At 41.5% G+C, this 23,814-nt stretch overlaps 1 protein-coding gene across 3 annotated transcripts in view; it reads right to left on the bottom strand.

The window, feature by feature from the left end:
- CREB5 (cAMP responsive element binding protein 5) overlaps nucleotides 1-23,814 on the bottom strand; it is a 455,800-nt gene that overhangs the window by 205,370 nt on the left and 226,616 nt on the right. The gene's annotated exons all lie outside the window — the stretch shown is intronic.

Genomic DNA, 23,814 nt, shown 5'->3' with positions numbered 1-23,814 from the left:
AAAAAAAAATCAACAGAGACCCTGTAGAGAGGAAAACTTGAATGAGGTTGGTCCAAAATTAAGCAACCCTAAACCAAAATAAATATAGGTAGTTGATAGATGATAGATAGATAGATAGATAGATAGATAGATAGACAGATAGATAAAAAAAGTACAGAAGTATGAAGATAGAATACTGTTGACTACATTGGAGAGTTTATTTTTCTAAAATGGCTAACCTCTCATGCAGCTTATCAGCTGAGACAAACGTTCTAATAATCTTTCCATGATGATAAAAAAGACTGAAAACTCCATAAAACTAGTCTACTGATTTAAGTACATGTTAAATGTTTCTTGTTCCATGGGAAAAAAACAAACACTTTTTGTGTTTTTATCTCACTTGCATGCAAATGCATCTCTGTTATAGCCCTCTACTCTAAGTCGTTAATATCTCCTTGAAAAGGCAGTAGTAATATGTATGAAACATGAAAAGATAAATGAAAATATAAAATTAAAGGATGATATTAGAGATAGATACAGACTAAATTCCTCTAAAAGTTCAGAAAAAAACAAAAAATGGACCAGAGCTAGAAAGTCAGGTAAGAAGGCAGAGCTTGAAGGATGGGTAGTAGGGTTTTAGTTTATGTAAAAAAGAAAGAAGAACTGCATAATTGAAGCTCTAGACATGAGCCACTAAGAAAAACAAGTTTGACAACTGGGGCAACAAAGCAAGATATACAAGGGACATCTCAAAAGGTCCGTAGAAGTCAGGCCATGGGAAATAGGGACCATCTAAACATTTTGAGCAGTGAATGACATGATGAAAATGGTGCTTTATGACGCATAACCCATAATAATTTTTAAGTAAAAGTGGTCAAAATGATGTAACATTATACACTTTAAAATATTTTTCCTTAAGGAGAGAGTGAAGCATATGATGGGGATAGATGGACATAATTTTGCCTTTCCTATTATAAAATAGCAGTTTAATTCATGAGTATGCATTTATCTGTTCAACTGGTCTGAAAGGGAAATATCATGTTTAAAGCTTTGGGTGAAAATAGTGTTTTTAAGAAGAAGTTCCTTTTGGAGCCAAGAAATGCCAGTTGCTGGACGGGTAGATTAAAGCTCAAATGAAATGCGAGTGGAAATTGGTCTGCCATTTAAGGCTATAATGGGAAACACCAAGATCATACTTACAAAACACTGACCATCTCTGAAAAAAAGATGAGGCTCAAAATTGTTATCAGTTAACCTTCGTTTTACTTTTTATTCTGGGAATCTTAACTGATCAGATAGCTAAGAAGACAGGCTAACGTTTCAGACTCATCGATTTTCTTTTTCCTCCTTTGTTTAAGAGCCAGACTCCTGGCTTCAGATAACAGCGACTTAAAGATTTGGTCTCATTTTATAGGCAGCATAGAGTTTATGCTGCTCAATAAGTGGAGGCTGGCTAGATTATTATCTTTTGGATTTGTAGATGTGTGACCAAGGGGATCCAAAGAGAGACAGACGGCCACCGCCTCTGTATTTATTTCTTTGGACAAACTCGTGAAGTCCATCCATTCATAATCCTTCCCTGCTCCCTCTACCATGAACCCTACCATTGCCACCACCACTGTTAGATCCAGAGCTGACCACACCCAAAGAAGCCAGCATATCAAAGGTATTTTTCTAGATGTGAGAGGTAGACAGAAACAAAAGTAACTGCTGATAATGGAAGCGTTCAGGCTAAAAGAATAGTCATAGTGACACATTTCTACATTTCTTTTCTTCACACACACACACACACACACACACACACATGAGCACGTGCGATTGCATCCTTTGGTTCAACCGATCAAGCTTCTCATTTGTGGGAAACAATTGTGTTGTAAAAGCGTTTTGTTTGTTTCTTTTTCGTAACATCAATATTTCTTTTGGAACAACAACATGTTATATAGAACATCAGTGACATAGATAAAAGTGCAGACTCTAGAGCCAGACAGTCCGTGTTTGAATCCTAGGACTTGCACGTATTAGTTGTGTGACCTTGGGCAAGTCACTTCATTTCTCTGTGCCTTAGTTTGCTCGTCTGCAAACAGGACTAATACTAATGCCTACCTCATGTGTTTATCATAAGGATCAAATGAATATGGTTAAAGTGGCTGGAGAAGAGTCTAGAACTTGAAGAGTGCTATGGAAGTATTAGCGCTCACTAGTATACGTTAATCTTTGGTACATTCCTCATTCAGCCATTGAGTACACACTATATGATAGATGCTATTCTAAAAACTAGGGACGCAGGGTAAACAGGACAGATGAGCACCTTGAACTTATCATAGTTACATTGTAGTGGGGGGAGGTAGGTGATATACAAAAAAATATGTAAATATTTCAGAGAAAGATAAATGTTGTGGGGAAAATGTGAATGAATGCTATCATAGGGGATGGTGACCAGGGTCAGGGGCTGGCCAACCTTCAAGAGGGTGAACAGAACAATCTCTTGATGGCACTGTTGCTGAGACCTCAGTTAACGTCTCCTGCATAAAAACCACTAAGCAGAAGCAAGTCATGACATTCTCCATTCTCCAAGGATCCCATTACAATAGGTCTTTCTGGCTTTATCATTCCGAATGTTCTTTACACACAGGAGAGTATTTAAGGATGGTGGACAAGACATTTAAAGGTCAAAACATTTGAAAAGAAAAGTAGGAGCTCAGCTCTACGGACAGTTACCCTCAAGTCAGGGCACCCACAGGAGACAGGCAGTGAAGAACCAGAGAGGGACCCTCACTGCTCCTTTTCCGACATCTCATCCTCGCTCTAGTCAGACTGTTCAGACTCCAGACACCCATGTCCTGTCATCAGTCAACTTCAGGAAATTTTTAGCAATTGTTGCCCAATCTGCAAGGACAGGAGGTGGAGGAAATGGAAAAGTGAGAGAGGGAGGAAGTTTTGCTCCTTGGTAGATGATGGAAGTCAAAGAAATCTTTACTGCTTGTTTGTTCAGTGCAGGCACCTAAAATTTTGGTGTGGTGGGATAAAGGCTGTTGTTATCTTGTGGAAATGGAACAAACTTCACTGGCTTGGAATGTTGGTCTTGACTCACAGGGGAAGAAAATGGTCCAAGCTGCATTTTACAAGTGGCCAATGCCATTTTTTTATTTGCAATAGAAGTATTTTTACATGTTTTAGCCTGTTTTAGTTCTCAAAGTACCCTTTACACATATATAATACATTTTTATGTAACCTCACTTCTCAGCTCAGAGCCCTAATAATGTCATTTCTAGGCTGGAAATTCTCTCTGCTCTTCACTTGGCAGATGTCTCCTCATCTTTTAGACACATTCTCCTCCGAGAGACCATCCTGGCCATCTAAACAGGTGCTCCTACCCACTCAATTTCCCAGGATTGAGATCTTTCATTTTCTTTGGAACCCTTCTACCAATCTGCAGTTATATATTTGTTTGCTTACTTCCTGTTTACCTTCCTCGCTTGACTGCAGACTCTACAAAAAGGCAACACCTATGTCTATTTTATCTACCAATAGAAGCCCGAAGCTTCACCAAGTGCTTGCCACACAGTAGATGCTCAGGATTTGTTGAATAAAATAATCCTTGGAGGTGGACATTTTTACAAATGAAGGAACTGAGTCTCAAGGGATTGAGTGCTTGGTCCAGGGTCACACAGCTCATATCTGGTGGAGCTGAGACTCTCTCAGGTCTTCTGATGCTTGATTTTAAGATTCTTTCTACTACATGCCACACAGAAACCAACTTACAAATGACTGTCAAGAGCACTAAAGAGAGATGTGAGGTTTCCAGGTATCCCAATGGGAGGCTATGCTATTGTGACTTAAAATAAGAAATATAAATTTGGTCTTTTTTTGTTTGTTTCTGGCAGAGCTCCTAAAACCCTTTGAATTTCCCAAGATGTTTTTTTTGTCAATTTAATGAGGTGATTTTTGGACCCCACCTAGGATGGAGGTGGTTGCCAGGAGAACTAACCATGTGATTAGAGGGTCGCAATTTCCAGTCACACCCCACCTCCAGGGAGGGGAGAGGGGTTGGAAGTTGAATCAATCACCAATGGCCAATGATTTAATCAATCACACCTATATAATGAAGCCTCCATAAAAGCTAAAAGGAGGGGGTTTGGAGAGCTTCCCAATTGGTGAACACATGGAGATTTGAGAAGAATGGCACACTTGGAAAGAGCATGGAAACCCCACACCCTTCCCCCATACCCTGCCCTATGCATGTCTTCCATCTGGTTATTACTGAATTATATCCTTTTATAATAAGCTGGTAATCTAGTAAGCAAAATGTTTCTCTCAGATCTGTGAGCCACTCTAGCAAATTAATAGAACCCAAGGATAGGGTCCTTGGAACGTCCAACCTATAGCCAATCGGTCAGAAGCACCGGTGACAACCTGGACTTTTGACAGGGGTATGAAGTGGCGGAGGGGGAGGGTGGCAGTCTTGTGGGACTGAACGCTTAACCTATGGAATCTGATGGCATCACCAGGTAAATAGTGTCAGAACTGAGTTGAATTGCAGGGCACGCAGGCGATGTCAGCCAACTGCTTTTGATGTGTGTGTGGGAAACCCCATACATTGGATTTGGGGTGCAGAACTTTTAGAGGCAGATAACAGCAGATGAGTTTCTGAATCGGCATCTTGGAGTCCTTACCACCGAGAAGAAGAACCAATAATCCTGCCCAAGATACACTCAGCAGCTCAGGGTTGACAGGTCTCCACATATCTCTGAGACCCAGTGTTGGGTGTCAGTTGAGACTGTGCTTTGGAGCCAGACCTCTGGTTCTCACCCCAGGGGCAACCACTTACTAGCTGTGAACTTTGGGTAAGTTATTAATATTTGTGCCTAGTTTCTTCTTCTGTAACCTGGGGAAGATAGTCATACATACTTCATAATGTTGGTACCATACAAACTCTACCTAGCATTTAAGGGAGGTACTTACTAAATGTTGAATCAATCCTAAAGGAACCCACAGATGTATCTTTGTGTGTAAGAAGTCACTCTTAGCTAGCAGCATGATGAACAAGGCGAAAAGTGGTTGGAAATATATTTGGACTTTTTTGAGACTCTGAGCTGTGCTATTGTCCTTTCATATGGTAATCTGTTTAATCAAATGATTACAATCCCCAAACTATAAACCAAACTGCTTTATATACTGACAGTTTTGCTTCTCCATGTGTCCCTGTATCACTATACTTTTGAGTGGCTACACTTTTTCAAACTTTTCAGCTGTTGCACACCCAGTATGATGCCTTAAAATGCAATAGGTCAGGTGAAAATGAAAAACACATGTTTTTTCAGCACTTGGTTTCAAGTATTCTTGGGTTTCCAAAAAACACAGATTTGAGAATATGATTTTCAAACAGACTGGACTGAATGTAGGTTTCTCATTTTCTTGAAGTTGCAGTTAGAAACGGGTAATTAATCAGTTGGGTTTTAAAGAGAGCAACATTTGTTACTTTCACAGATGAGGCGGTACCAGACAGTCAAGACCAAAAACATTGAATTCAAACTAGGATGTTTGGTGTGAGAAAGAGAAAATTCAAGAGAACTAAGACATCTATCATTTGGGAGAACGGATGTATGAGCTTAGTGTTATAGCAAATGAGTAGAAATAAGTCCTATGGGTAGAAACCCCAGAAAAACATAATTGATTTCACAGAAGTATGACTTTCTACCAATTCAAACTGTCCACGTCGTCATCACAGGAGCAGGGTGCTATAGGAGCGAGTGAGGGCCAGGCATCACAGAATGGCTCTGTAGAAGCTGGGAAGCCACCTCTTAGGGCTGTTTGGAAGTTATCCAGGGTATGGGAAGGCTGGATTGGGAGACCGCTGAGGGCCTTTCCATCCTTGGGAGCCCATGTTTTCTGAATGTGTTATAGAGAAGTCCATGCTTCCAAATCCATGCTCCTGGGTCCATCACTGGTCAAAAGTTCTATGTTTGCAGAAACATAATCAATGCTGAAATTTTTCTGAGTAAAGGTGGAAACTCAACATGGCAAAGAGGCTTTACATGTTATGGATTTCTCTGATCAACAAAGATTGACTTTTGCAATTTGTCAGACACTATCCCTCCTACAAAGCTGAGACAGATATTCAGAATATCTGAACCAGGGAGGGTCAAAGCTTCGAGAAGACTTGTGACTCCTAAGGAGCAAAGATGATCTCAAAAGGAGAGTGTGGTGGCCACAGGTTTAAGGGTCCTTCCTAACTCCAGAAGGGCAATGAGTTTGCCGAAAGCCGTCCGTTCAACCCCTGGCTGTCCTGCTATCTTTTAGAGCAAAGAACCTCCCTGCTTGCCAGCTGTCTGCTCAACTGAGAGCAGAGTTGTTTGTTGGCTGCCCCAAATCCTCTCTGCTCGGTCTATAGAAGCCAGAAAAAGAGTTCAGGGACCAACAGCCGCCGAACAGCTTGGCTGACCTGTACACTGGATTCATGAGTCCAGAACAACTCTCCGGGGGGAGGGAAGGGGAGAGGAGGATGGGGCAATAAATTAGTCATTTGCATTTCCCTCCAGGGCCTGCCTATGTGTGTCCATCCTCAGCCTCTCTTTTTAAACATAATCTAGTGCTTACTATGTGCTAAACATGTCTCTAAGGATTTTGCATGTATTATCTTATTTAATCCCCTTGATCAATTTCAGTGTAACTCAACAAACTGTGTATTTTTATTATGCAATTTTCAGAGAAATGAACTGAGGTATCATTTAGCCCAAGATCACACAGGTAGTAAGTGGTGAACCCATCATTTCAACACATAGCCTGATTTAGAAATCTGGGCTCTTAACCACAATCCACAGTTGGGTAGGAAAACAGGGACTGAGAGAGAAGAGGAATTGGAAGTTTGGCTTTTGTTTTAGTTTTTTTAAATTTGCTTGTCTTTAATGTAGTCCAATTCATCCATGTTCACTGCCTGCTTCATGATCATTTTTTTCCCCTACGAGAGGATACTCCATGAATCAGGGCTAGCCCTCCTGAATCTCTACTATGAGTAGAGTGCCTGGCCAAGGATCAGGACTTCACCAATATTTGCTGAATGAATGAACACAGCAGAGGAAAGGCCTACAAGAATTCTTTCAGAAAAGTCAGGGAAACGTTACATTAAAAGCACTGACAGGCTGCATATCATCTCTCATTTCTCAGGTGCTACTGTTTGATCGCATGAGTCTATTCCTGGACCACCGTGCCTCTGATCTCCAAGTTACTTGGCCATCCTCTGGCAGATGTGATGTTCACACCTTCCTCTGTCCACTTCTGTCACCTCTGGCTGCCCACATAGAAGCTGCTGATTTTGTCTACAGTTGTTCCCACCCCCTTGTACCTCCTGAAACACAGACTTCCTGGCCACGTCCCATGGGTCCTAGAGGAGACTGTTTATTTCCTTTGGGTGCTGAAATATCTTCAGGAAGGTTCTGAGGGCAAAGTAGGTTGATAGATGCTAAGTCTGCTGGTGCAAATCAGAACTGTGAGAGGTGACCAGACAGGAGATGGACAATAAGCAGGCATGGTGGATTGCTGTGGTAGCCCTGAAGTAACAGGTTTCAGTAAATAAACAGAGGAGAGTTCAGGAAACCTGTGTGGTCCTATTGTATGTGCTGTGAGCACAGACTGCAAAGAGCCCCTGAAGCTGCCTGTCTTTAGGGTCTTACAGATGAGAAATACGACAGCCACTCTTTCCTGACACCCCTGAAAAACAAAGTTGATGTTGGCCAATATCATAGTAATATTAGTGAGAAAGAGAGAAAGTCCCTCTTCTGAACTGAGAAGAGTTTCCAGATCATTGGAGAAGAGAGAGGAGAGGAGAGGAAATACTGCTGTGTGGTAGCAGGCAGGTCGAGAGCTTTCACATAAATGATGTCATTCAATTTGTAAACAACAAGTATCATTATATTTATTTTACAGATGAGGAACCAGACTCGTCTCCAAACTCACACAGTAGCAGCAGCTCCTGCACGTTGTACTAAGCCACATGCAGATTTTGATGTCTCAAACCCCAGCATGCACCAGGCACTGTCATGAAAGTGATTTCTGATGATTGCCGTGGGCTTATCTTGGGATGAAGAGAAGCCGAAACATCTCAGCCATGAAACACTTGGGCCACTTGCAAAGGATGTAGGAGGAAGGGAAAACTTCAGAAGTGCCATGAACTTCATCCTTTCCCTTTAATCTGGGAATGACCATAACTCTGTGTGTGTGTGTGTGTGTGTGTGTGTGTGTGTGTGTGTGTGCATCCTTTTTCATAGTCAAGAGATAGGTCATGGGAACTACAATTGTCCGTTTAAATGAATCTTATATATTTCTGAGCCAAGGCCTTTAAGAGTCTTGGTATTCAGATTTAAGCCAAAAGATTAAATTAGCCCAATGTTTCTCAACCATGAGCTCACAATAAAAAAAAATGCTGATGCCTGGGCTTCACCTCAGAAAAAAATGATTCAAACTTTCTGGGGGGTGGACCCAAGCATTATTTTAAAAAAAACAACAAAACAAAACTCCCCAAGTAAGAGCCACAGGGAGCTAGGGCTGAGCCACTCTTTAAACTCATGGGTTAAATGCCATTTTATCTAATACAAAAAACTGAAGCTCAAGTTGCCTTGAGAATCCAAAATGATCTTACATATTCTCCATCAAATACTGGCTACCCAGAATCTCTAAGCTGACAAGAACAAGGCAACTGTGATGGGGATGTGGGAACGAATGCCCAGCAGCCAGGGCAGAAGACAGGGAAAGAAAGATTATAGGAACCATCATGCTAATTACAAAAAAACCAGGTGCCCTGGTAGAAGGCCAGGGGTGTGGCAGCACGCATAGGGCTGAGGGACAGGAGAAACTTTTGGAAATTCGAAATTTTAAAACTTTGACCATCAAGGGTTGCAATTGGGGCTGAGTTTTCTAACTTATTGCAAGCCTTGAGAGCGAAAACAGATGAGGAAAGAAACTCCTGTGTCCCATGCTGGCTGCTTTGCATTTCTCAGGCATCCACACAGGAAGGAAATGAAGCCTTCCTGGGGTTCCTCTCCCCAAATCTGATGAAGGGCCCCCATAGGCTCCCTTTCTGAACGCCAGGGGGAGTAAAACATGTTCGGCCTCATTAACCAGGCCTTTCAACAAGAGCATGAGAAAGCAAATTCTGGCTTATTGTTTAGATCCCTTCTTGAAGAGGCTCTTCCTTCTGCTCTGGCTAAAGATAACCATCTATTTTTACTCATTTGGAAGAGTAAGTAAATGTCCTTTAAAAGCACTAAAACAATTCTGTGCAATCCCCCATGGTTTAAAATAGCATGAAAGGGGAGGGGTTAAGAGAATAGCAGATGCTGGGCCCTACTCCTTGGGTTGGGATCCCAGAAACAGCACTTATTAGCGGGACCTCCAAGGGCAGATTACTTAACCTCTCCTTCCTCGGGTTTCTTGTTTGTAAAGCTGGGCAGAGTAACAGTTGTGCACCTTGTAGAATGGTTGTACAAATTGGTGTAACACACACACAGCTTGGAACAAGGCCTGGGGTACAGTAAGCAGCCCATGAGTATTAGCTAGTGCGATTACCAAAGAGACTCCCAGGCCATTTTTATTTGAAATTTTAACTCTTCCATATTTCAATCATTCTGAGTATTTTTTTAAATTAAAGATCATATAACTCAAAGAGCAGGAATGGTAAAGCCAGTGAAGTGTTTGATAAGAAGTGATAATTTCAGGCAAAACAAGTGTCATTTTTCATACACAACAAAGGTCACTTATTCTAGTGATCTATGATAAGATGATAAAGAAAATAATGAAGTATATTATCATAAAATGGCTAATAGATACTTTAAATATAAGCAAACGCACCCCCAAAGAATGAGCTATAAAATGAGCATACAATAAAGAAGAAAGACAATAATCTGTTAGGATATCATTATCGTAAACTTTCCCCAGAGGATGTAAAATATTAGGGGAAGAAAAGGAACATGTGACATTTAATGACAACTTATATACATTTTGAGTCTGAAAATAGCCCCCAAAACTCTAACGGTAGTGATTTCTCTAGAATACATGTACTTTTTTAATTCCACAAAATCATTTTGATGGAAACAGATGATCCTCTATTTGCTACGTCATGTTGGCAAAACGAGCAGCCAATCAGGAAGCCCTGGGCCAGCTTTCCCCACGTGAGGCCTGATGGCACATTTTCCATGGATGGAATAAACACTGCTGTATCAAACATTCCTGACAATGAGGGAGAACTCCGCTCGCATGTTTTTTTGTACTAGTGCACATAACTTTTTTCCCCTGTGGGTCTTCTGTGAGGCAAGGCAGTTGCCTTGGCTGTATGGAATTCAGCAAACAGAAATGCATGACCAGTGACCACACACTCGCATCTGGATGAGGTTTTGGCTGACTGTGCTTTGGGATTTTAACTCCAGCCACTAACAAGGATCCCCTTCTTTTTTGACTATATAAGTCAACTCTGAGAGCCACAGGGTAGAGTGAATTTTTTCTGTAGTTCCTTCCATGTCTGCTAAGCACAGAGAATGTAGGTAGCAGACATGGACTCTCCTGTCCTCTGTATCTCTTGTAGTTGGAGGTAGCAAAGTCTGGCAGAGAATGATGGGGGAAGGCGCCGTCTTCAAGAGTGCGGTAAAACTCATCCTTATCAACATGAGTGGAGAAAACAGATAAAGATATCTGACAGAAGGACACAATGGTCAGAAGCATAGCCTGGGCCTGGGCTTGAATCCAGCTCCACACCTAGTAGCCCTGAGACTTGAAGTCAGTAGCTTAACCTCCCTAAACTTCATTCTCTCATCTGTAAAGGGGGGGGGGGGTCATAGTGGTCTCCACCTTACAAAGTAGTCATGGGAATAAAACAAGGTGGTGCTTATAACATGCTTTATCTTGTATTACATGTTTCAATCCTCCCCCACACTCCTACAAGGTTGATAGTAGTGTATTCATTTTGCTGATGGGAACCTGAGACTCAGAGCCATTACATAACTGGCCCACAGTCACCCCACAGGTGAGTGGAGGAAGCCAGACCTTGGCCCAACACTGCCCAAAGGCTGGCGTTCATCACCCCTGTGCTGTGCACTCACTGGCCCGTGTCACAAAATGCCAGAAAGTTAGGGCTAGTGGGCTCTCGGACCACCTGAGCCAGCCCTTCCTTTCATAGGGGAGGAGTAACATTAAGAGTGGTTCAAATCAGATTAGGCCAAATTAATTTAAACTAAACTCAAGGGTGGAAGGTGGGTACAAGAAATCAGTTCTTTAGACTCTGCCCAACGGGTTTTCCTCTGTTGGCTTACATCCCCAGCAACAAATAGCAAAGAGCAAGCTGAGAAAAATGTTTAACTTAGACACTAAAATAACAAGGGTAGGACAGAGGTAGCAGGGTAAAGAAGGTGCCAGGTAGATCCTCTTTTTTTATCCAAAGCCTGTTCTAAAAATGTTGGTATAAAATCCAACCTTTTGTGAATTGCCAAAAATTTGAGATTTCCAAACCTGTCATTATTTATTAATTGTTCATTAAATATCTGTTAGCAAAAAACAATAGGTATTAGCCAAACCACAAAACAATGAACTTTATTGAGTGTAAGCAGAAAACTAGTCAACAAATTCCCAGCTATTCTTCCGTACTTCTAATATGTGCCTCAAATATACATCCTCAAAAACTTCAAAGAGCAAATTAAAATAAGTGAGTTGCTAAATGCCTGCGTCTTCTCTGGTTTCAGAATTCACACAAATTAGACCTGCAGAGTGTAAAGGTTTTACTTATTTAACTGGTCTCATTTATGTACTGGTCTGTGTATTTGAGAATGCTTTACCTATTAGTATGGATTTTAATACTACTGGGTTTAGATTGAATACCTGTAGAGGGCAGCATGCCATATTTATTTAATGGATGGATCCAGAATCTCTATTAATGGTGGTGTCATCATCATAATCATCATCATCATCATCATTATCATCATCATCATTGTTCTTATCAGATTACTGGGTTTTGATCTATTTTGTAAATTTCTATTGCAAAGTTGCAAGGTAGGCAACAGGTATATAATCTTCTCCCCTTTATGAATATTAATCATGTTCATTTTTTTTCTGACTTACTCTTTTACTTAAAATCCAAAGTCTCTCCCCCTTGCACACCACACAACTTCTTTCCTAGGTAAGATGTTGGCATAACATTCCACCATTCTGCTATTTATAAATAATTCAAAGCATTTTAACACAATATGCAAAGACCTATCACCAACAGAGAGCTGTGGGCAAGAAGAATCAAGTGGAAAGAAAGTGCCTCACTACGCTTTCACTCACACTAGCGTGTGGTCAGAAACAAACACTCCTTGTAGAATCTGTTTCTTTAAGATTCTAAAAATAAATTGATCTGTAAGTGACTTTGCTGTAATACATACAGTGAGTCACATCAAGGAGTAAGAGCCATTTATAGAATGTGAACTAAACACTGGCCTGAGACAACCATTTAACCCTCAGCAAACAGAAGTGGTATTTCAGATTGTGCAGAGTTTGATCTGTAAAGCTATTTTGAAAGATAAAGGTTCTTTTTTTACAACTCTGGCTAAAAATACGAGACCATCCCCAGAGGCAACCACAAAGCCAAAACATTTGGTAACAGGACAACCAAGTATCCATCTACGAGTGTACACTCAGGCCCAAACATATTACACATGCACCAGTATTCACATATAGGGACCATATTTGGGGCAGAGTAGGAAGTTGTCATTTCACACACTCTCCTATAAAGAAGTAGATGGGAGTGGTTTGTCTTGCATTGCACAGTGGTTTAGAGTGGGTTTGTGTGGCCATAAATAAGTCATTTAACATCTTTGGGCCTCAGTTTCCTCATCTGTAGAATGGAAATAATTATAGTCCCTACCTCAGGAGGCTGATGCGAGGATTAAATAACATACTGCATATAAAGCACTCAGTACACATACTAAACTATTAAGAAACGTCAGCTACAATTCCGCTCTCCTCAGCCCCGGCAGTCATACGATAGTGCATCTTTGGGTTCCCCTTCGTTGCTAGAACATGTCATTGTAATCTTGTAAATAGCTGCCTTAGGGGTCATGCCTGATGGCTCCAGGTTAATAAGGGTTTTCTTTCCCCTCCTGCATGGCCGATGTAATGAACATGCTTAAGGGGACATAAGACTGGAGGGAGAAAGGGTGTGTGCATGTGTGTGCGTGTGTGCGCGTGTGTGTGAAGTGGGGGAGAGGGAGGGAGATAGAATGCGTGTACACGTATAAGAATTCACATTATGACAAGAGGAATTTGTTACTCTCCTCACCCGAGTTTCTCACAGGCAAACATGTCAACATTGCCTGCACACGGATCTCCAACCTGGCACACGGTAAAGACTGCATTGCAAGGAACATGACTTCAAATCACAATGTGAATCACTGACCTCCGCCCTGGTAATAAGATCTCTTTTGGCCATTGTACAATTAGAATCCACCTGAGATTTCTTAACCATCTATTTGATAGCACATTGGCAGCAAGTATTAGGAAATTCCATGTTGGTGTTTGGATGAGTCTTTTTCATTGATAGAGCTTACTTGGATTACATATTCCTCAATTAAAACATTGAATCAGCCCTTTTTAGTTTTCTTTCTACCTCTGGATACGTGTTATCCTTAATATATTAAGTTGCATCAGAATGGATGCTGGTATGATGCCACCATCCTGACTTTCAGGTGTGGCTTCAGGGTCACACAGAACGCTGGTCTGCAAGGTTGACTTCACAGCACACCACGGACACGTTCTGCCACTCATGGGGGTGAGATCATGCTGGCGTGGATTTGTCACTCTTTTAAACGAATGGGGTTGGGTTCAATCTACTGACCTTGATCAGGAGGCTAGCGTAGCGATACAGTCTACGTAACACAAAACAAGACAAAATAAACAGGGGAAAACCACAGCACATGTGGCCACTTTGTTCAGAAGGTGACACCACTGAATTTGGTCTGTGAAGGTCTTGTCACATGAAAGCCTAGAAATAGCTATGACCTAAACATGGGGGTACGAGACGACCCATTTAGAAATGAATGGACACATTCCATTGTGGTTGTATAGTGGTTAAAATCTATTTTGGGGCAAAAGGGATATTGTAAATACTTTCCTTTGTTCATAACTATCATAACCCAAACTTTCTGGCTCTCCACATTTTTCAGGAACCCTGCATGCCAGTAATATTTTACACGCTATTGACCAGGCAAACGTTTTTCTACCCAGGAGGCAGGGCTCCCTATGAGCCTTCTGAATCCTCAGGGCCAGCCAAGGCTAGATTGGGCCTCATGACCGATCCTGATCTGGACATCTCTAGGGGCTGCCCTAGTCACACTGCACAATTCCAAGGCCACTCAGTTCTGATGGCCCTTGGGAGATGCTGCCATATTAGGCATGTGGAAATGTTCATGTCATCCTGAAATTATTTTGGGAGTAGAGATTTAACATAACTTATTCGATCAGCATTCAATTCCAAATTTGGGACTAGGTTTAGGTGAAATCCATGTGAGGGGCTTCTCGCTGATTGTGTAAAATGTTATTGCCAGCAAGCATTCCTTCATTTTCAATACCAACTAGATCATTTGATTCTCCCTTTGGTGATAGCATTTCTATGGCAGAGACATGGCCATCTGCACAGACACCTCCTGACTCTAAAGTGGTTGGCTGGACAGGTTCATTAGTGAATTCAGGTCAATCTGTAGCCTCCTTCCCCTTGACCACAATGGATGCCAATAGCAGGGTTCAAACAGGAGGAGCCCGGGGCCATAGAAAAGTGAAGAGTGCAGGCATTTCCTGGATATATAGTTCTGACTTAGTGTCTCTTTAAGGCCAAATACAAATTTTATCTAGGAACTGTTACCCTGTGAACAACTTCGTCACCTAGGAAAATTCTTTCTGGAGACAATGATGACCTTTCATTAGCGATGTGACCTGTGGGAAGACCTGGAGATACCAAGACATGGCCCTCGTGGATGCGACTTTACCAGAATAGTGGACGCTGTCATGCTTCCTTTAATAACAGAATTCTCTTGTGACACTGTTCACTTAGACACTCAAGATAAATGGGACCACCTCTTCCAAGTGGATGGAGTTATGGAAGAAATAAAAGGAACGCCTTACAAGGCAGCTTTACTTATCAGATAGCTTCAAAACAAAGACTTCAACAAGATCAGCATAAAGGACTCTGGAATAGTTATTTCGGCATTTCCAAAGAGTAGGTTCCTTCTATTTCTGCTACCTCGGGACAAGAGAATAAATCAGACTGGGCACTGACTATTCCACTAAACTATTAATTTCTGTCTTTCACTGATAGGGTTCCCACTATATGTTAGATGGAGAGAACTTTTATTTATTGTTTAAATCAAACAACACTTTAAGCAAACTCATCAGTTCAAGGCTATTATATCATAATCTATTTGTTATTGAGTTGGATTTAGGTTAAAATGGAGGCTTTCCAGAGCTCAAAGTCTGGGGTTAGGGAGACCATGCCCTCCTACAAATGATATCAGAAGACCAACTGTTTGGTTACTCACCTAGTAAGATACCAGGGTCCTTTCATTGATAAATCAGTACAAAATAATTTATCATGTTAATGCCTTTCATCTTCCGATCCTATTATTTCTTATAGATTAATCTCTTATTAAAGCATTTTCAAAAGGTCATTAGCCAATGCCATATCCAATTCAAAAATGTACTTATATCAGTCTTAAGAACTGGCCAATTCTGTGAGGAAGATCTGAATAACCATATTAGAACACATTTTTTTCCTCTATTTAGAATCAGGGTCAGACCTTCCCAATTTTCAGAACCATTTTAAAAATCTCTATTTTGTTGTTGTAAGAACATATAACATGATATCTACCCTCTTAAATGTATTATTACACTTTACTACACATTATTATTGGCTATGGGTACCATGTTGTACAGCAGATTTCTAGAGCTTACACTGATGGTTTATGCCCATTGTTCAGTAACTCATTTCTCTCTCCCCGAAGCCCCTGGCTACCACCATTCCACTCTCTGAGTCTATGAATTCTATTATTTTGGATACCTCGTGTAAGTAAAATCAGCATTTTTTTGTCTCTCTGTGACTGGCTTATTTCACTTGCATAATGTCCTCATGGCCAGCAGGTAAATGAAAAATATCTCAATGTCACTAATCATCAGGGAAATGCAAATCAGAACCACAATGAGACTTCACCTCACACCTGTCAGGATGGCTATCATTTAAAAAAAAGTAAAGAAAACAAACGTTGGCGAGGCTGTGGAGAAACTGGAACCCTTGCACACTGTGGGTGGGAATGCAAAATGATGCAGCTACATTACAAAACAGTGTGGATGTTCCTCAGAAAAATAGAACTATCATGTGATTCAGGAATCCCACTTCTGGGTGTTTATTCAAAAGAATGAAACCAGGATCTCAAAGAGATATTGGCACTAGATGTTCACTGCAGCATTATTCACAGTAGCCAAGGTGTGGAAACAATCTAAATAAATGTCCATCGACAGATGAATGGATAAAGAAAATGTGGTCTATACCTACAATGGAATATTACTCTGCCTTAAAAAAAGAAGGAAATTCTTCAATCTGCAACAACAGAACCATGTTCTTTTCAGAAAAGCTGACGTTTCAAAATCGTTTCTCTTCTCTCTAAGGATTAAATATAATCTGGCTCAAACTATAAGGCATGAATTATTGTACCATCGTAAAGTTATTGCTTTGAGACTCTTCTCCAAATCAAGTCCATTTCATTATAATGAGGCCCAAATTGTGCAGAAGTGTGCGGGTTGTCAAACCTCATTTTTAAAAAAGTCTCTTGCATTCAGGCACGAGAGTGAGTTTTGAAAAAAGTAACCACTGGTTAAAAACTGGAAAGGACAATAGTAGCTCATGATGTTTGTATGGCATGTGACAGGTTTCGCAGTAATTTTTATTTTTTTTTACCATGAGGTAGGCAGAAGACTCACTATTTTAATACAGTTGAGGCTCAGAGAGGTGCAGCCTTTAGCCCAAGGTCACACCTGGAGCATGAGACCACAATTCAGGTTTTCCAACACGGTGTCCAGTGCTGTTTTCCCACATGCCTGTGGCTCCCTACAAGACTTGGAAAAAGCCGTCTTGTCCCCAAGGGTTGCTTCACTGTCATCCCGGAGTGACAGAGGTAGGTTTAGATGTGTGGTTTTCCTCACTGAAGATGATGGTGTTTGTCTCAATGTAGAATGACAGGGGGAAATCAATATGCAACAATTTTCTAATAGCTCTCTCAGCATCCGCCCCAATTATAGTAGGCAGATGAGAGAGAAGGCATTGGCCCAGCAGACACGGTTGCCGTTAGGAAACATGCTTTGTGGTATCCAGGCATCCTCTCGGCTGGATGGATGGTAGATTTGGACAGCCCTTCTCTCCCAGACCCAAATTATGGGCATCTCATGCAACCTTGGCGCCGTGCTGGCTGAATTCAAACCCCACGTCTACTGTTTACTAGCTGTGGGCCTTTGAGCAGGTTATATAACTTCTCTGTGCCTGTTTTCATAAATGGTGACGACAATGATCTACCTCACAGGACAATTTAGGGGCTTTAATGAGATAAATTTAAAGTGCTTAAAATAGGACTTGGCAATGTGCCCAATGAGAGCAGTTATTTTTTATTATCTTAACAAATGAGCCCCACGATTTCTTTATCTATAACGTGAGAATAATGAAAAGCCCTGTAAAAGAATCAAATTAGACCCTGTCTTTGGAAGTTCTTTATAAATCATAAAATGCTCAGCATATCTAGAGAATGGCTGCTGTTGTCTTGAAAAGAGAATTACAATGTCTGAACTATACCCATCTTCCTATTGCAAGGAATTCCTCCTTTCTCATCAAACCAAATGAGAAGAAGTAATGTATGTTCTGATTGCTAGACTAACCCCATGGGGAGTGTGTCAGGTGGGAATCAGGGGGTTGGAGGTGTGGTATAGTCAGGGGTGGGAGCTTACCCCCAGCCGGGTGGGCCTCCACCTCCCAGGATGGGAGGCCTGTCCCAGCTGCCTGTGGGTGTATCTGTGTGTAGATCTAGGATCGGAGAGCCTTACTAGTCCTGCAGGATTACCTGGGCAAAGCCACAGACTGCCTGGAGCCTCCAAAAGTGGGACAACCGCTTGCTGCGTGGGTGGCTACTCAGGGGAGCCTAGGGCAACACCAGCCCCCAAATCAGAACGGTAACTGAAGGAGAAGCAGATGTGTTGATGCAGGGTCAAAAATAGAACGAAACTGATTTCTCCAGAGTTTGAGATGGCATGCTATTTTTGACAAGATCAGAAAGGAGTGCAGCTGATATAAATGAGAAAAACCTTTAAAACATCTCTTCCTCTTTCTTTAGCATCGTGGTCTCACCCGGTGACGCACACGGACTCCAAGCTCTACCGTCTGTAAGGAAGACATGGGCATGGGCGCCAAGTGGGGACAGCGATTCCCCGAGCCTTTTCCAGTTCCCTACGTGTGCCTGGATGGCCCCCTCCCTGCCAGCTTCCTCTGGGTGAAGTTCTATCCAGTTTTCCACGTTCAACTTCAATACCATCTCTTTTACTTAGCTGCCTTTCAATCCTCCATCTAGAACGACTGTATTTCCCCATGTATAAGACGCACCTTTTGGGGGCCCAAAATTTGAAAAAACAAATGTATTACATCAAGTTTTTGAACTCAAGTTTTATTCATCATAAAATTCATACAACTCCTCATCACTGTAAAAAAAAATCTACAACGACTGTATAAGACGCGCCCAGTTTTTAGACCCCAAATTTTTCAGAAAAGGGTGCGTCTTATACATGGGGAAATACGGTAATCTCTTCCTACCGCACCCTCATGAAACTTACACTTGTACACCTTTCATGCAGTGCTCTCAAAGTTCACCTTGTTTCATAAGGAGTCGTGCAAACTATCTCTGCCCGACTGGCTTATAAGGAACAGCTCCTTGTCATATCTGTGTCACGGTGACACCTCCGCCACCTGCTGCTCAAAGGGGGCCGCTCAGTAAATATTCATCAAGTGAATAAATAAACATTTGCTGGTGATAATTAAATTGAACCGAGAACTTCATGGCCTCCCCTCCAGGAAAAGCTCTGAATTTGTGAAATGGAGCATTGCTCCTTCACCCTCTCTGACTCTTAGGGTTGTTTCATAACATCTCCTGCTAGGGACTGCGCCTATGATTCAATTATTAAGTGCCGGGGAGCAGCAGGCCTTCCGTGATTAAGTACTGGGTGAAACTGTGATAAAGGGAAGCCTCCATTCGCTCCTGGTTTCAGAGGCGAGAACTGTTGACATTATTTTTGTGCTGCTTCTGTTACAAGCCAATTGGTATTCAAATGGTAGATTTTGGAATTCTGTTTTCTGCTTTTTTCCCCCTACTCATTCCCTCGACCTGAGTCACTTTTAATACCTGTACCCAGAGTGGAATATAAGGCACATTAATGAGAAAGCAGAGTCCACATTTCTCATTTGGGACCTGCAACCGGGCTAAAACTAGACTTCATGCTTCTAACCTGTATTCAGTCATTAGGTGTCTGGGTAAAAGAGAATGAGGAACAGGTGGAAGAGGAGTGTGGCGGTAGGGTTTTTTATTGTATTTCTCCTCTAAAATTGGAGGTCAACTTTACCATGTAAACAATTGAGAGTTCTCCAGACATTGTTCTAAATTGCTTTTCCATCTCAGGGAACATCCCAAAAAGAGTCAGAGAGTTAGCGCCTCCTGACAGAAGCACCCCATGTTGCCTATGAAGCACTCTTGCCAATCCATTGAACTTGACTCTCAATTGAGTCTAGAAAGGTAATAATTATTAATCTACAGGAAATGGATGAAACAGAGAACTTGTTAAACTGGCACCATGGAAATGAAATCAACAATATTCAGATTGTACAAAACGCTACACGCTCCTCAGCAAATGAAGTGCAAGGACATATTGGGTTGTCGGAAAAGGCATGATGCATTTTTGCAACGAGAAACAGAAAAAATACGTCCTGACTTTTCCGACAACCCAACAGAAGTTTGGAGTGGGTGGCATGGATCTGTGACTGATAACAGAAGATGTGGTAAATTTATACAATGGAATATTATTCAGCAATAAAAAAGAACAAAATCTTGCCATTTGCAACAACAAGGATGGACCTAGAGAGTGTTATGCTAAGTGAAATAAGTCAGACAGAGAAAGACAAACTGCCATATGGTTTCACTTATATGTGTAATCTAAAACAAAACAAATGAACAAACAAAACAAAACAAAAATAGACTCACAGAAACAGAGATGAAACTGATGGATGCCAGAGGGCGGGGGGGTGGGGGGGGAGGAAGGGGGGAATGGATGAAAAAGGGGAATATCGTCAATAATATTGTGATAAGTTTGCACAGTGACTACTAGACTTAGTGTGGTGATTACAACATAAAGTATATTAATGTTAAATCACTATATTGTAGGCCTGAAACTAATATAATATTATATACCAACTATACTTAAATTTAAAAAATAAATAAAAGTAAAAATGTACTTAGGATACATGTCAGCTAATTTCAATGTATGGATGGACCTTATTTCAATTCTGATTAAAATAAAGGGCACCTCTTTTCTGGGGCCCTGGAGTGGGAGATAGTGTTGGTCCAGCCCAGATCATGGAGCCAAGGAAGCTAGGCCAAGCTGGGCCACCTGGTCAAGGTCATGACAATCAAATCCCTGGAGGAGATGTCTCTCTTCTCCTTGCCCATCAAGGAATCTGAAATCATCGACATTTTCCCAGGGATATGCCTCAAGGATGAGGTTTTCAAGATTCTGCCCCGACAAAAGCAGACCTGCAGTGGCCAGTGGACCAAGTTCAAGGCATTTGTCACCACCTAGGAGTACAATGGCCATCTCTGTCCGGGTGCTAAGTGCTCCAAGAAGGTAGCCACTGCTGCCCACAGTGCCAATCATGCTGGCCAAAGTCTCCACTGTTCTTGTGAGGTAAGGCGACTGGGGAATTAGACAGGCAAGTCCCACACTGTCCTGGCAAGGTGTCTGCTTTCATGCTGAGAGCCTAATCTTTGTACTTATATAATACATTGAAATTTTCCACAAGAAAAAAAAGTGTTTAAAAAGTTTTGTTCAAACTCATAGATACAGAGAACATTTTGATGGTTGCCAGATGGGAGGGGGGCTGAGGCGATGGGTGAAAAAAGGGAAAGGATTAAGAAGTACAAATTGGTAGTTACAAAATAGTCTTGGGGATGTAGGGTGTAGCATAGGGAATATAGTCAATAATAACATAGTCAATAACACCAACTATGTATGGTGTCAGATGGATACCAGATTTATTGGGGTGATCACCTTGTAAGTTATATGAATGTCTATAATTATTGTGTTATATACCTGAAAGTAATATGTTTGTATGTCAACTGTAATTGAAAAAATAAAAAGTTGTTAAATAAAGACAAAAAAATTAAAAATTTCTAAAAGAAGTTTTGTTCACCATTATAAATGATAGTATTTTTCAACTGTTAAAAACAACAACAACAAAACGCTGAAAGCCAGAAAAGGGATTCACATATGAGTGGGACATAAGGACTCTCTCGGGAGTGATATAATATTAATAACCAGAGTATCCAATCTGTTTGGACTGAAGCCACACTAGACCAGGACAGGGGACCTGCTGGTGGTGAGGGTGATGTCTCAGAGCAAATGCACAGTTTCACTGACTTAGTCTTGGGCTCACTATGTATGTCATGGTTGACAATAGCAGCCTAGCCTCTGTATGTTTTAACCAACTAAGAACAGGACATTATAAAACTCTGTATTTTGCCATATAATTAAAAGATCATTCCATGACCACAAGATCAAATCCCAAATGGGTAGAATGAATGACTGCCATTTAAACAAGCTTTAAAATACCATAGTACCTACTGCCCCCTCAGCCCCCCAAGACATAGCAGATCTGAGTGCCCCAGGATGGCAAGAAGCCTATTTGGATTGCAAGTTGCCCCCAAAAGGATGCACTGGCTTGCACTTTGGAAAGGTCACCTATAACTCTCAGCCACCCCAAGACCATTTGTGTATTACTGTTGGGGTCATTACTAAAACCAAGATTTGAGGACCTGAAGAAATAGATTTCCACACATGTCTAATGCACTCATGCAGGTACTCACTGGCAAAATCTTGTCCAAATGGCATGAAATGAAATATGTCGTGTGACAATTTCCAGAAGGGACCCAAGGCAGGTAGTAACCAGTAATCAATGGGTCAAATCATAGCACATGGAAGGATCTCAAAGCTTACCTCTAACTTTGCCCTTCAAAAACTCAAATCCAATGCAGCATTCTTCATTCAATCCACATCAAGTCGAAATGATCTTTTATTCTGGGAATAATGACTTGATGATTTGACCCCTATGAGTCATAAGAGGCCCTTTGTAAAGGGCCCTGTGACACTATGTTAACACACATTTAAGACTCAGTTGTGTTCATATTATGTTCCTATCAGTCCTCCATCTTCACCACATCTAGGGCTGGGTTCTGGGCCCCAGCTCAACGAGTGTCCTCAGATTCAGACCCAATATACTGCAATGAACCTTAACAATTCTTAGAAGATCACAGAGTTACAACGAAACTGGTGTTCAAGGGGAAAAACATATTTTTAGTAATTTGGTCAAAACAAGAAAAATTAGTAAAATGCTCAAAATGTTGAAATAATGGGATTGCCACTATTTCATTACCGCTTTGCTGAGTAAAGTGAAGACATTTTCCTTCATAGCTCCAGCGAGCAGGCACACATTTATCAGTGAGGACGCTCTACAGTGGGTGTCTAATAAGATACACTAGTCCTCTGGGTAATTCTAAATTCCTGCATAGAAAGCGTTTGGCTTCTTTTCCTTGAATGACCGCATTTGGGGAATGAACTGAAATGGCCAGTTTTCAATACATCTACGAGAAGAGTTAAGCACAAAAAACCTCGTTAAACAATAATGGAATTTGTGTGTGAAACATTACACTCTTTGAACATTTTTGAGAAAGTTACTCTCTGCTTTCCCCTCCGACTAATAACAATTCAACATTATTAACGTAATCCTACTGACAGGTAATTTCTGACATGAAATTTATTACCGGCTTGCCCTTGGAGGGCATGTCTCACTATTAACGTTTCCTTTTAAAAGCTATAGCATACATTAGATTCTCATACAGCATTTCCCCGTGTTTTCCTTGGAAACCCCTGCTTTCTGTGGTATTTTACACTGCCCAAGTCTGTTTTAACTCTGTATCCTTACACTCACACACACACACACACACCCTCCTCTCCAATGCCCAACACTGAAGCATAAGCAACATGAGTAGAGCATACATTTAAATTAGTTTCTCCTGCACCTAAATGGGTATGTGACTGAGTGAGTTAGAGGGTTTGAATTGAGCACGATCATGCCGGGAAACGAGAGGGCGGCAGGCTGCGGATGTTATCCATCTAGGGCCAGCGAGACCGGCCAGCACACACCTTGATTGGTGCTCTCAGGCTTTCAGGATGCAGGACACACGAGACTCTTCAGCACAGAGCTGTGATTCTGACTCATTCCGAGAAACGAGTTTTCACCTGGTGAGTCAGCATGCAGCTAGGTATTTCCCTACCTGTGTTAACCATACAAGGGCATTGCTACCTGGAGAGTTAGCTCATCAGCCCCAGAAGGAAACACACACCATCTCTGCTTTTTTCTGAAACAGCTTTACTGGGATCATGAGCTCATAGGCTAGGGCTGACTAGGTGGTGTCCTTCCTTTGAAAGGGGGGACATCCTCTAAATGGCTTGCTAGCTGGCAAAGCAGCA

This window comes from Hipposideros armiger, unplaced genomic scaffold, assembly GCF_001890085.2.
Source record: "Hipposideros armiger isolate ML-2016 unplaced genomic scaffold, ASM189008v1 scaffold_47, whole genome shotgun sequence".
NCBI classification, from domain to species: domain Eukaryota; kingdom Metazoa; phylum Chordata; class Mammalia; order Chiroptera; family Hipposideridae; genus Hipposideros; species Hipposideros armiger.
This window is presented reverse-complemented; position numbering and strand designations above follow the sequence as displayed.